The sequence below is a fragment of the Trachypithecus francoisi genome, unplaced genomic scaffold, assembly GCF_009764315.1.
Source record: "Trachypithecus francoisi isolate TF-2019V2 unplaced genomic scaffold, Tfra_2.0 Lachesis_group12, whole genome shotgun sequence".
NCBI lineage: Eukaryota > Metazoa > Chordata > Mammalia > Primates > Cercopithecidae > Trachypithecus > Trachypithecus francoisi.
In genome coordinates, this window is record NW_022681457.1 from 115,912,540 (window position 1) to 115,925,067 (window position 12,528).

Below are 12,528 nucleotides of genomic sequence, written 5' to 3' on the forward strand. Positions count from 1 at the left end.
GGAGAGGCCGAGGTGGGGGAGATTGCTTGAGTCCGGTAGGTCAAGGCTGTAGTGAGCCATGATCATGCCACTGCACTCCAGCCTGGGTGACAAAGTGAGACCCTGTCTTAAAAACACACGCACACACACAGACACTTTAATGCATTTTAGAATATTTACAGATACTGGCAACTGTCACTACAATCAATTTTAGGACATTTTCATCATTCCCAGAATCTGCCCCATAACCATAGCAGTCACTCCTATTTACCCCTTGCAACCCTAGGCAACAAGTAACCTGCTTTCAGTCACTCCTATTTACCCCTTGCAACCCTAGGCAACAAGTAACCTGCTTTCTGTCCCTATGGGTTTGTCTTTTCTGTACATTTATTACAAGTGCAATCATACAGTGTCTAATCTTTTGTGACTGGCTCTTTTCATTTAGCATAATGTTTTCAAGGTTCACCCATATTGTAACATGTATCCTCATTTCTTATTGCTGGATATTTTATTGTGTAAATGTATACTACACTTTATTTACCCATCTGCTTGGTTTTTTGCATTTTTCTTTTCCACGTGGTTTTCTGTTTACAGCCATGCTTTGAGTAAGTGAGTTTAGGAATTCTTTTTCCCTTTCAGATCAGGGATTTGGTTTCATCAGCATTTGGCTTCCCTTGCCCTTGGCATTTGTGGACACCAGGTTTTCTCTTTAGTTGTATGACAGCGGAAGCTTCCACTTGGCCCCAAGACCAGAGCAGGTCACCAATGAATAATATTGTTCCTAGCAAGCTTCAGGACTTGCCAGTAAACAACAGAATTTTCAGGATACTTGCTCATGTTCTCCTAATTCACCCTCAAACATCTGTGGAATTACTGTTTCAAGTAATACTTTGAATTTGTCTGGTTTAGTTCAGAGAACAAAGAACATGGCAGACTATAGTTTTTGTGATGGTGTTTTATGGATTGCATATTAGTGAAGCATAATTTCACATGAAGCAACACAGATGCTTAACCCTTTGAAATCTCTGCAGTAGACAAATAACTTGTTTAAAGCAGTGGTTCTCAACTGTGGGCACATTTGCTCCCCAGGGGATATGTGGCAGTATCTGGAGATATTTTTGTAGTTCTCATTGGGAGTGTAGAATCTGCCCCAGTGAGAACTACAAAATTGTGCTGTTGGAATCTATGTGGGTTGAGGCCCCAGGAATGCTGCTAAATATCCTATAATGCGTGGGATAGCCCCCCATAATAAAAACTTATCTGTTCCCAAATTTAGAGTGAGCAGTGCATTTCCCTAACCTGCTGAGTATAAAAGACACAACTGTCGGCAATGTACAAGCTAGCTGTATATAATTGAAAAAGCTTCACATTTACAAGTATATGAAAGTAGTTACTTGTATGAATGAGTTTGTGTGGGTTTTTTTTTTTTTTTTTTTTTTGAGATGGAGTCGTGCTGTGTTGCCCAGGCTGGAGTGCAGTGGCACCATCTTGTCTCACTGCAACCTTTGCCTCTCAGGTTTAAGCGATTCTTGGGCCTCAGCCTCCCAAGCAGCTGGAATTACAGGCACGTGCCACCATGCCCAGCTGATTTTTTTGTATTTTTAGTAGAGATGGGGTTTTGCCTTGTGGGCCAGGCTGGTCTCAAATTCCTGACCTCAGGTGATCCTCCCGCCTCTGCCCCCCACCGAACATGCTGGGATTACAGGCATGAGCCACCACCCCCGGCTGAAGTTTGTGTGTTTTTTAAAGAAAGACAGGATTTTAAATTTTTATTGGAAACCTCCTGGGGCACCTCATTTTTGGGAATTTTTGCTTCAGGTAATAAAGATTACATATTGTTTCTTACTTGATTTTAATTGGGTTGTTAATTGTATAGCCTTGAGTTTTGCTGTTTTGAGTACTTTTGCACCCTCTGCAGCCGTCTTGTGTTTTGTCATTAGTATGTCTTTTTGGAAGAAATTGGGAAGCCTTATTTATTAGTGTCTTTTAATCGTAGTTCTCAGTTTTCCCCCCAAAGCTCAAGGAGATGTGGAAGTGCTGCTATCAGCATTAGACCCAGTCCTCATTAAAGGGTTTATTCTGTGCTGCCTTCTCTCTGATACCACAGAGGCTGCTCTTTGAATTTGACCTGGGCATCCCATTGCAGTTATTCAGGTTCCTTAAATAAGCTGTATATTCTGAAAATAAGTATATAAACTCTTAGCAGAGTTGATAGAGTTCATTCATTAACCTCAGAGGTAGAGAATTGTGCAGGGGTATATGTAGCTATTTGCTTATGTGGTTGGTTTGGGTCAGGTGGAAGAACTTCACAACATGGAAGAACTCTCAATACCACATAACTTTCAGATAAAAAGCTGTTTTATTTCTGTCCGAGTTTACAGATCTGCTGACTTCATATTTCCGTGATATCTTGCAGCTTCATCCGCAATTCTCTGGCATATTTTGAAGTATTCTCTGCATCAGGTTACTGTTTATGAGAATGCATTACTTCTTATTCAGTGAATACAAGTGTTAGAGTGACATTTTCCTTTCCAGAGCAAAAGCCATTACATCTTCTTTCCCAGGCATGTTGATATGAAAGGCAACAGGAAAGGAAAATTGATTTCCCTTTGGAAGCAAGTCACCCAGCTGTAGGGTGCCTCTTTGGTTTTCTGCTGCATGCTGGCTGCAGCTGCTTCTCTTGGAGGCAGGACCAGCAGAGTAAGATGTTCATGTAGGTCTTCCACACATGGACTGTCTCCTTGTATTCCTAAAGGAGGATGCTAACACATTTTTTGGATACACAATAAATGCAGAAATGGCACAGGCAAAAGTACTTGAGGTGCTTCGGTTCCTTACTTAGGCTTTCAGAGAACATGGATTTGAAAATAAGCTTGTTTGGCCGACACTAACAACTCTTGGTGGAAAACATCTCCTACTGCCAGATAAGATGAATGTTCCTAGACTGCTGTTTTCATCTCAATAGCCTGCAGCAGCACCTTTTTCACTTAACCTAATCTGTTGGATAACTTGGCTTTAAAGGCCATGTCATTTAAGGCAGGATGGCTTTGTGGTTAAGCGTATAGGCTCCGCAGTGAGCTGCTTGGGTTCATATCCTAGGTCTCACACATAGTTGTGTGAGTTTAGTCAACTTGCTCAGCCTCTCAGTGCTTACTTTTGCATTGATAAGCCATACATAACAGTGGTACTGACTGAATAAGAGTATAGTTAGGATGATCATATAACCTGGCTTTCATATGTTTTTCCTGCGTAGTTATTAGTTGTGTCTTTTTTCCGCTCTCAAATGTATCCAGTTTGGATCATAAATTACATTGTCACCTTTGTTATAGTGAAGATTAAATGAGTTAACATGTGCAAAGTCCTTAGTGCATGTTAAGTACCCAGTGAGTGTTAGCTGTTTATTTTGGGGATGTTCTGTTATCCCTTCCACCTGCTCTACTTAAATTTACTTTGTACTCTGCTCTTTTTCCCCTGTAGCTGCGATTTCACTGAACACTCTCTTAAGTGAAGTTCCTCCCACCTGGACTGTCTTTCTCCTTCTCTTTGCATCTCCTTATTCTACTCATGGTTTATGAACCAAATCAAGTATCTCTTCAGTTATTTATTCATGAAATATTTTCTCTCCCAAATAAAAGTCTCATCATAATGCCCTCTTTACTGATTGAACGTTTGTGTGAGAGGGTGGGAAGGAAGAAGAAGTAATTTATTATTTTTCTTTCTGTGCCAGGCAGTGAGTTAAGAATTGGAAATACAGCAAAGGACAAAAACCAGTCAAGAGTCAGTCCCTCATGGAACTTCTAGCTGGGAGGTGGAGAGAGAAGCTAACCGAATTACACAAGTAAATGTAAAACTACAGTTGTGGAAAGTGTTATGAAGGGAATTTAACCTGTTTTGGACAAGAAAGCTATCCTCAGGACATTGCTGTTGAGCTATGACTTAAAGGAAGGGTAGGAGGCACCTAGGCCAGACGAAGAGCATTACAAAGAGTACGAAGAACCTGAGCAAAGGACTCTGGATAGGAAGGAGTATGGTGTGTTGTGTGGCTGGGTATAGACTGAAAGACAGTGCTGTGAGATGAAGCCAAAAAAGGATAAGCACCTTGTAGATCATGATAAGGATCTGGATTTGTAATGTACCAAAGTGAGGAGTCACTGAAGTATTGTAAAACGGGGATTGACATAATGTCATTAGCCTTTTTAAAGGAACACGCTGGCTACAGTACAGGAAAATAATTTTGTAGGAGTTCAGAGGAGTGGATTTGAAGAGACTAATCAAGAACCTGATTCAAGTGGTCCAGCAAAGCCATACTAGTAGATTAAACTAAGATTTGTGATGTTGGAGGTGTTCGGAGGTACAAGTTTGAGAGAAATTAATAAGGTAACAATGAGAGAAATTTGTTGATGATGGGATATAGGGATGAAAGAGGGGAGACAGGAGGATTGCTTGAGCCCAGGAGTTTAAGACTAGCCTGGGCAACATAGTGAGACCCTGTCTGTACAAAAAATTTTAAAAATTAGCCAGGCATGGTGGTGCACGCAGAGTATGCCTTTGGTTTGGACATGTTGAGGTACCTTTGAGATATCCAAGAAGAGACCCCAGGTGGACGGTTTTCACATGCATCTAAAGCTGAAGGGGAAATCTGGTAGGCCTGTGCATGTGTGGATCCTCCTATGTGTCCTGGTATCTGATTGCCGATGAATGCATTATATATGAGATTGGCAAGGTAGAAAGTAGAGGATGAGAAAAGAAGGAGTGCCCCAACATGAATCCTACACTGGTTGGCCTAGCATAAGAAGTGGAGGGAGCAGTTAGATAGGCCCTGGAGAGGATCATGTCTAGAAAGTGACAGGAAAAGAGTACTTCCAGGAGGGTGTGTGGCCAGCCCCTGTCAGCTGTTACTGAATAATCCAATAATAACGAGGAAAATGCTCTCCTGAATTTGCTACAGAGAGGAAATTGCTTGAATGGGAGTTCCTTCACGGAATACGACATGGTAGACATGATCCTTGCCTTTGTGGACTTTGCAGCTAGTGGGGAAGTGATGGAAGTTAACAACTGACAACAGTAGTGGGATCAATGAGGGCCATTTTACAGGCAGGATCCGCGGGGTAAAGAGAAGGCTGGACTGTGGGTAGGTCTGGGAGGCCTCCTGGAGTTGGAGAGCAGAAATGCTGGAGACTCTTTAGGGTCAGTAGAAGGTACACAGACAAAGGGGCGGGGAAGAGTATTCCCAGCAGTTGGGTTCTAGGGACTGAAGGAGTGTCTTGAGGTAGCAGGAGGAGCGTGCAGGAGGGGTGGAAATGGAAGCAGTAGGGGAGAGGTGAGGCTCGAGAGGTGAAGGGGCAGCCCCGTAATCTTTGAAAAGGAATGGTGGGCATTGAGTTGTATGCTTTAAATGGTGATTCATATGGAATGTGAATTATATCTCAATTGAGCTATTATTGAAAAAAAGTGGTGGGATGTCAGATATGCTGGCTGGCTGGCCACACTGGAGAACAGATTGGGAGGAAGGCAAAGGCAAACAATGTTTTGTAGTCACAAAGACCTGTTAGAAAGCAATTGTATTCATCTGTGCCAGGGATGATGATGGCTTGAAGTAGGTAAGCTAAGATTCAGTTGGAGCAGTGGGTCCATTACAGAGGTGTTCAGGATGTGTCTGGTAGACTAAGTACTAAGCAAAATGCCTAGAGTATGGTCGGGCATTTGAAAAATATAAATATGTCTTACTGTGGTTGAGTGAGGAAGAATTAATTGGAGGACTTCACTCAATGTATTTAGTCAAAAGTCAAGCATCCTAACAAGTAGCCTGGCTGGAGCAATGGAGATGAGTAGAGCTTGAGGATTGGGAACTCAGGAGGGAGGGGCAGATTTCCATGGATAAGTAAGTTTTACATGACCCAAGAGGAGATATTTTTAACTTTTTTCTTCATTTGTAGTTAATTCTACATGATTTGTTTCTTAATCATGGAACTGGGTAGATTTTACCCCCCCGCCCCCAAATAAGTTTCTTGAGGATAGGGGTGTTTTGGCTACCTTTATATCTTCCACAGCTTATTATCTACCGTAGTAGATGTAAATCATGACTGAAATAAATATATATTATTGATATTTTACATTTGTAAAGCACTTTGCAATCTGTAAGTACATTTACATATAGTATACTTATGTAATTCTCACCAGCAGCATTGTGAAATAGGTAGGTATTCCCCCCCTTTACAGCAGTGAAACCACGACTCAGACAGGTAGAGTGATTTGCCCAAGGCAGTAAAGCAAGCAGCAGTGCTAAGAACTTGGATCTTGGCTTCTCAGTCCGGTATCCCCAGTTCTGTCCTGGGTCCCTTCCTTAAGCTTAAGTACTGACAGGAAGTGGTTTTCTTTTTTTTGTTTTTTAAGAGGGTCTCACTCTGTCCCCTAGGCTAGAGTGCAGGGTGGTGATCACAGCTCATTATAGCCTTGAACTCCTGGCCTCAAACAATCCTCCCACCTCCCACGTCAGCCTCCCCAGTAGCTAGGACTACAGGTCTGCACCACCATGCATAGCTAATTTTTAAATTTATTTTTCTTTTGTAAAGATGGGGTCTTGTTGTGTTTCCCAGCCTGGTCTCAAATGATTGCCTCCTTGTCTCAAATGATTTCCCCACTTTGTTATCCCATAGTGCTGGGATTATAGGCATGAGCAGCTGTACCCAGCCAGGAAGTGGTTCTCTTAAATCAGATTTGGACCATGAGCATGACTGAAATTTTCGTGCTTTATCTGAATTGGTTTTGAGAAGTAGTGTGAGGTGTTTGTGGGTGGTGTTGGCTTCATTTTGAAGAGGTAAGATGGTGTTTGTGGAGGCTGAAGTAACCTTAAATGAAGAGTAGTTCTGTATATTGACTCTTGAAAGCTTTGATCCTTTCCGCTAGAATAAGTTGGGAATCTCATAGGGTCAAAAAACTGTAAGGAATCTGACCTTCAACTAAATAGGTGAAGCTGCTATTTTCTGGGCTTTGGCAACTGCCCACATTTTCTTACTTAACATGAAATGATGATGTATAATCTTCTAATCAGGAAATGATTGAGAGGAATATACCTAAAAAGAGTCCTAAGGGTAGTGCCTTTGGAAATGTATAACTCGTAAGTGTATTTTGAATATCCTCTCCACTCAAATGTGAGCAAAAAATGTTTTTATGAGTTTTAAAATTTTTGTCAAAAAATTGCACTAACTTCCTGGGTGATCTCATTCAGTCTCATGGCTTTAAAAACTAAATTATTATCTCCAGCCTGGACCTCTGCCGACTTAGACTCTACGTGATCTTCTAGGCTTCTCAAGCTTAACACCTTCAAAGCCAAACTCCTGGTCTCCCCGTGAAACTCAAAGAGCAGCTTCATCGGTCCAGGCCAGATCCCTTTTTCTTTTTTCCCTCTCACTCTCACCCTCACCTCACAAGTTTATCAGCACATCATATTTATTTGACTCTTATCTTTAAAACATATAAAACATGAGACTTTTCCCCTTCTCTGCTGCTACTACCCTAGCCCTTCCTAGCTGCTGCTTGTCTTCCCTGGGTGATTGTGCCCCCTGCGCCCCTTGAGGTGGTTCTCAGCGGCCAGAGTGATCTCTGGTAAACAGGAGTCAGATCATGCCTTTCTTTGCTACTTACATCCCTGCTGAAGTGTCATTCGAGTAACTTCATTTCACTCGAGTAAAAGCCAGAGAGAGACCTTTTCCTGGCCCACAAGGCCTGCCAGGATCCAGGTCCTCCTCCCACTGCCTCTTCACCTCTGAACTCATCTCTGACCTCTCTCCCCCTTCTTGTGCTACTCCTGCCCCTCTGGCCTCCTGTGTCTTGAGTGGGCCTGGCTGGTTCCTGCTTCTGGACCTTGGCACTTCTTTCCCCTCTTCAGGAATCACCTCCCTTCATGTGTCCTTGGCTTTCTCTCTAATGCACCTAGTCAGGGTCAAAGCCCCCTCAGAGAGGGCTTCCCTGAACATCTTGTTTAAAATTGCAGTCCTGCCACACTGTCTGTCCCCCTTAGATTTCACACGTAAGATCTCCTCGTGAGGTATGGTGCCTTTTGTTGATGGTCTCTCTCCACTGCTGAGCACATAAGCTCAGGGTAAGGGCAGGGGTTTTGTGTTGAGTTTTCTGCTGTTTACCAACACCTGGAGCAATAAGTAGCACATAATAGGCATTCAGTGACATTTGTTCACTGAGTGGCTGAAGCTTGTACATCTGAAATGTATTCTAGATTAGATTTTCTTCCTTTTCTTATTTAAAGTATGTTACAATGTGTTTCCTGTTTCACTGGGTTGGGGAGTGATTGACACAGATATTTTCAATGTTTTTGGCTTTCTGACTGGAGAAAAATAGCTTTGAGGGCAGAGTCAGTGTGTTTCTTAAATCTGTCTATGTGAATCATCAGCATGAATGAGTGTAGGAGAAGTTGGTGCCTGTGAAGAGCTTGGAGACCCTGGCAGCACAGGCAGCAGGAGTTCCTATGCAGGCCAGATAGGGTTGAGCTTTGAGACAGCTGCGCTGGCATCCTGCTTCATGCCCACTGGCTGCGTTCTGGAGACTGTAAAGTGAGGATGACAACTTCTGTCCAGTTCACTTCATGAGTTGAAAGAATCAAATGAGGAACTTGCTCTATAAACCTCATGTTGCTATAATAAAGATGCTGTTGTTGTATTGTCTACTTTGTAGATCATTTCTAGCAAATTGAAGTGACAGCTCTCCTTCTCAGTGCCATCTGGTTCCTCTCTGGGTCCCTTTCTTTAGCTCTCACATCATTGGTATGTGTTGATCACTGTACACTAAGGCTCAGAAGAATTATGATTTGTATGTTAAACGCAGAGGAAAAAATATATTCCCATTGAGCTGTATTTTAGAGCCAAATGTAAATGGTAATTGGATTGACTTTTGCTTATTGTTCATACTTATCTGAAAGTTGGTTATATAAATATGTCAATATATAAATGATATGGTATTCATATAATTTAATATATTAATATAACATACAGATAATGTAATGTGTAAATAGACCCAACTTTCAGATAACTCAACATTTATTTTATAAATATACACATATACTGGATTTCGTTTTATGGACATCTTTATTGTTTCTTGAAATTTTAACTTTCTTGCTCACTTTTGGCAGAAACAACTCTATTTTCTTTGTAAATAGAAACAGTGTATGATTTTGCAGTGAGTAGTGTTGAATATACAATTTGGACTTACTATTTTTTCTCTCTGAGTACTGAAAAAATGTTTTCTACACAGTTTTCTGGAGCAGTTATCTTGTTAACCCCAGGGAGAATGATTTTTTTTCTTAAAGTCATCAGAAGTGTTTCTGTCCGAAACTGCAATTGCAGTGGAGGGGTTTTCCGCCCAAGCTTTTCATTCTTTTTGGACTCCCAGTAGACATTGATGGGTTTTCACTGTCAAAGAGGAACATTTTAACAGCCAACGGTGTTAGCTGATAGTTTTTTTTGTTGTCGTTTGATTTTTGTTTTGAGACGAAGTCTCACTCTGTCTCCCAGGCTGGAATGCAATGGCGCCATCTTGGCTCATTGTAACCTCCACGTCCTGGGTTCAAACGATTCTCCTGCCTCAGCCTCCCAAGTAGCTGGGATTACAGGCGCCCACCACCGCACCCGGCTAATTTTTGTATTTTTAGTAGAGACAGGGTTTTGCCATGTTGGCCAGGCTGGCTTTGAACTCCTGACCTCAGGTGGTCTGCCCGCCTCGGCTTCCCAAAGTGCTGGGATGACAGGCATGAGCCACCGCCCCCGGCCTGATAGTTTTCTTTCTTTCATGATTGGCTCGTTCGTGCTCTAAACTTAAGACTTGTTGAGAAAGTAGTACGTCTCTGTATTTTCAGTTGCTAGCACTAGTAGCCTACCAGGACTTGGGAGTTTATGAATATCCATTTAGCAGATGGTTCATCTGGGCAAAATGTTGTAGGCAGTAATAATTTTTCCTTTTCTTGAAATATGTTTAGAAAATAGAAATCCTATTTGAAAGCATGTTTCTTACATAGAAGGAAGTAATCTAGTTTTGTGCTACATGCGTTCCTTCTTCTAATGTAACTTCTGATGTGTGATTGCTCCTTCATCACCTGTCTCCCAAAGACTGTTAATACTTTCTATTTTGCTGAATGTCTAAGGATATTTTGAGAGGCTTATAAGGTCTTTTCCAGTATGAGATTTGACCTAAGAGCTCTGCAGAGAACATATGGTAATTGTTATGGTTTTAGCATGACCGAAGAGAATTTTCTTTTTTCTTTTCTTTTTCTTTTGAGATGGAATCTCTCTGTTGCCCAGGCTGGAGTCCAGTGGTGCAATCTCGGCTCATTGCAACCTCTGCCGCCTGAGTTCAAGCGATTCTCCTGCCTCAGCCTCCCTAGTAGCTGGGAGTACAGGCGCCCACCACCATGCCTGGCTAATTTTTTGTATTTTTAGTAGAGAAGGGGTTTCACCGTGTTAGCCAGGATGGTCTCGATCTCCTGACCTTGTGATCTGCCCGCTTCAGCATCCCAGAGTGCTGGGATTACAGGCTTGAGCCACCATGCCCAGCTGACCAAAGAGAATGTTTTCTGCATCTGAAGCATGTAACTGCAAACTGATTTGTTTATGGTTGTTGTTAAGAGGACCAATCTTTTGTTTGTTTATATGAACTGTTTCCTTGCTTGCTCTAGGTGCATGAGAAACAGAAGCTTCTTAGATTTATCAGTTGCCTCTTTTTGTTGCATTTGAACGTTGAGAACAAGGACCATGAGTTTTCTCCTCCATTGTGCTTTTAGTTCTAACGGCTGGCAACTGATAAATCTAGATATTTAGTATTAGTGTACTAAGTACAAGTACATAGTATTTAGTGAAGATTTGTTGAATAACTGAGATTAGGGTATTGGGGAAGATCGTAAGAAAAACACAAAAGATAAATTATTTATTTATAAATTTATTGTTAGGTCTATTCTAAAACTGACTTATAAAGAAAAAAATTTTTCCTGCTATAAGATATCTGTAAGAACTTGTTGGGTTGGAGTTTGGGATTCACTTTTCCCATTGCAGACTCTTAAAAATCTCGGATTTTTCTTCTTGGGTTTCTTTTTGGGGGGGACTTTATTAGGAATACCATTTATAGTAGAAATTTGGAAGACTGTGAAAACCACTTAATAGTCCCTAAAGATGGAAGGTTGTTTCTGGAAGCTGTTACGTTTTGTTAAGGCAGAGATAATATATTTTCTTTCCTGCCTCCCTGCCTCCCTGCCTCCCTCCCTGCCTCCCTTCCTTCCTTCCTTCCTTCTTTTCTTCTCTTCTCTTTCTCTCTCTCTCTCTTTCCTTCTGTCTTGTCTTTTCTTTTCTTTTCTTTTCTTTCTATGGAGTCTGTCTCTTAGACTGGAGTGCAGTGGCGTGATCTTGTCTCACTACAACCTCTCCCTCCTAGGTTCAAGCGATTCTCCTACCTCGGCCTCCCAAGTAGCTGGGACTATAGGCATGTACCACCATGCCCAGCTACTTTTTTTGTGTTTAGTGGAGACGGGGTTTCACCACGTTGGCCAGGCTGGTCTCGAACTTATGACCTCACGTGATCCCCCTGCCTTGGCCTCCCAAAGTGCTGGGATTACAGGTGTGAGCTGCCATGCCCGGCCATTAATACATCTTTAGAGAGATCATTTTCCTTGCAACATAACTGAAAACGGTGGGATGATAAGATGTGTAAAATGTAGCTGAAGGTGGAAAAATCTTGCTTTGAAGCTCTCACTTTCATTTGAGTTAAATATTTTTATTCTTGAAGGAAGTTCTGGGAGTTTATAGAAGTAGCCAGAAAATATGTTTAGAATATAGTATCCTATGAGATATTCTGAGACATTTTTGATAGCTCTACAAACTAGTACTATTTTTTTTTTTTTTTTTTTTTTTTTGAGGCAGAGTCTCGCTCTGTCGCCGGGACTGGAGTGCAGTGGCCGGATCTCAGCTCACTGCAAGCTCCGCCTCCCGGGTTCACACCATTCTCCTGCCTCAGCCTCCCGAGTAGCTGGGACTACAGGCGCCTGCCACCTCGCCCGGCTAGATTTTGTATTTTTAGTAGAGACGGGGTTTCACCGTGTTAGCCAGGATGGTCTCGATCTCCTGACCTCGTGATCCACCCGTCTCGGCCTCCCAAAGTGCTGGGATTACAGGCTTGAGCCACCGCGCCCGGCCACTAGTACTATTTTTTTCAGGTGGAAATATTTTATTTTATGGTGGAGATGGGATCTCACTTTGTTGCCAAGGTTGGTCTTGAATTCCTGACTTCAAGTAGTCCTTCTGGCTTGGCGTCCCAAAGTGCTAGGGTTACAGGCATGAGCCACAGTGCCTGGCCTGGAAATAATTTTTACTACGGATTCTTTTCTCTTTAAATTAATATTATGGGTTATGAAGCTCCTTTTGTATAATAATACCCATTATATGTTGTTTACCAGGGTATCGCTTTGCTTTTTCTTTCAAAAGGAGAAAACATGTAAGGTAGAGGAAGTATAGTTCACTGTTATGCATTCAGATGGTTTTTATTATTGGCGTGGTA

General features: G+C 42.0%; 1 protein-coding gene across 5 annotated transcripts in view; it reads left to right on the plus strand.

The window, feature by feature from the left end:
• The window catches only part of RERE (arginine-glutamic acid dipeptide repeats), a 476,263-nt gene that overhangs the window by 149,838 nt on the left and 313,897 nt on the right, over positions 1–12,528 (plus strand). The gene's annotated exons all lie outside the window — the stretch shown is intronic.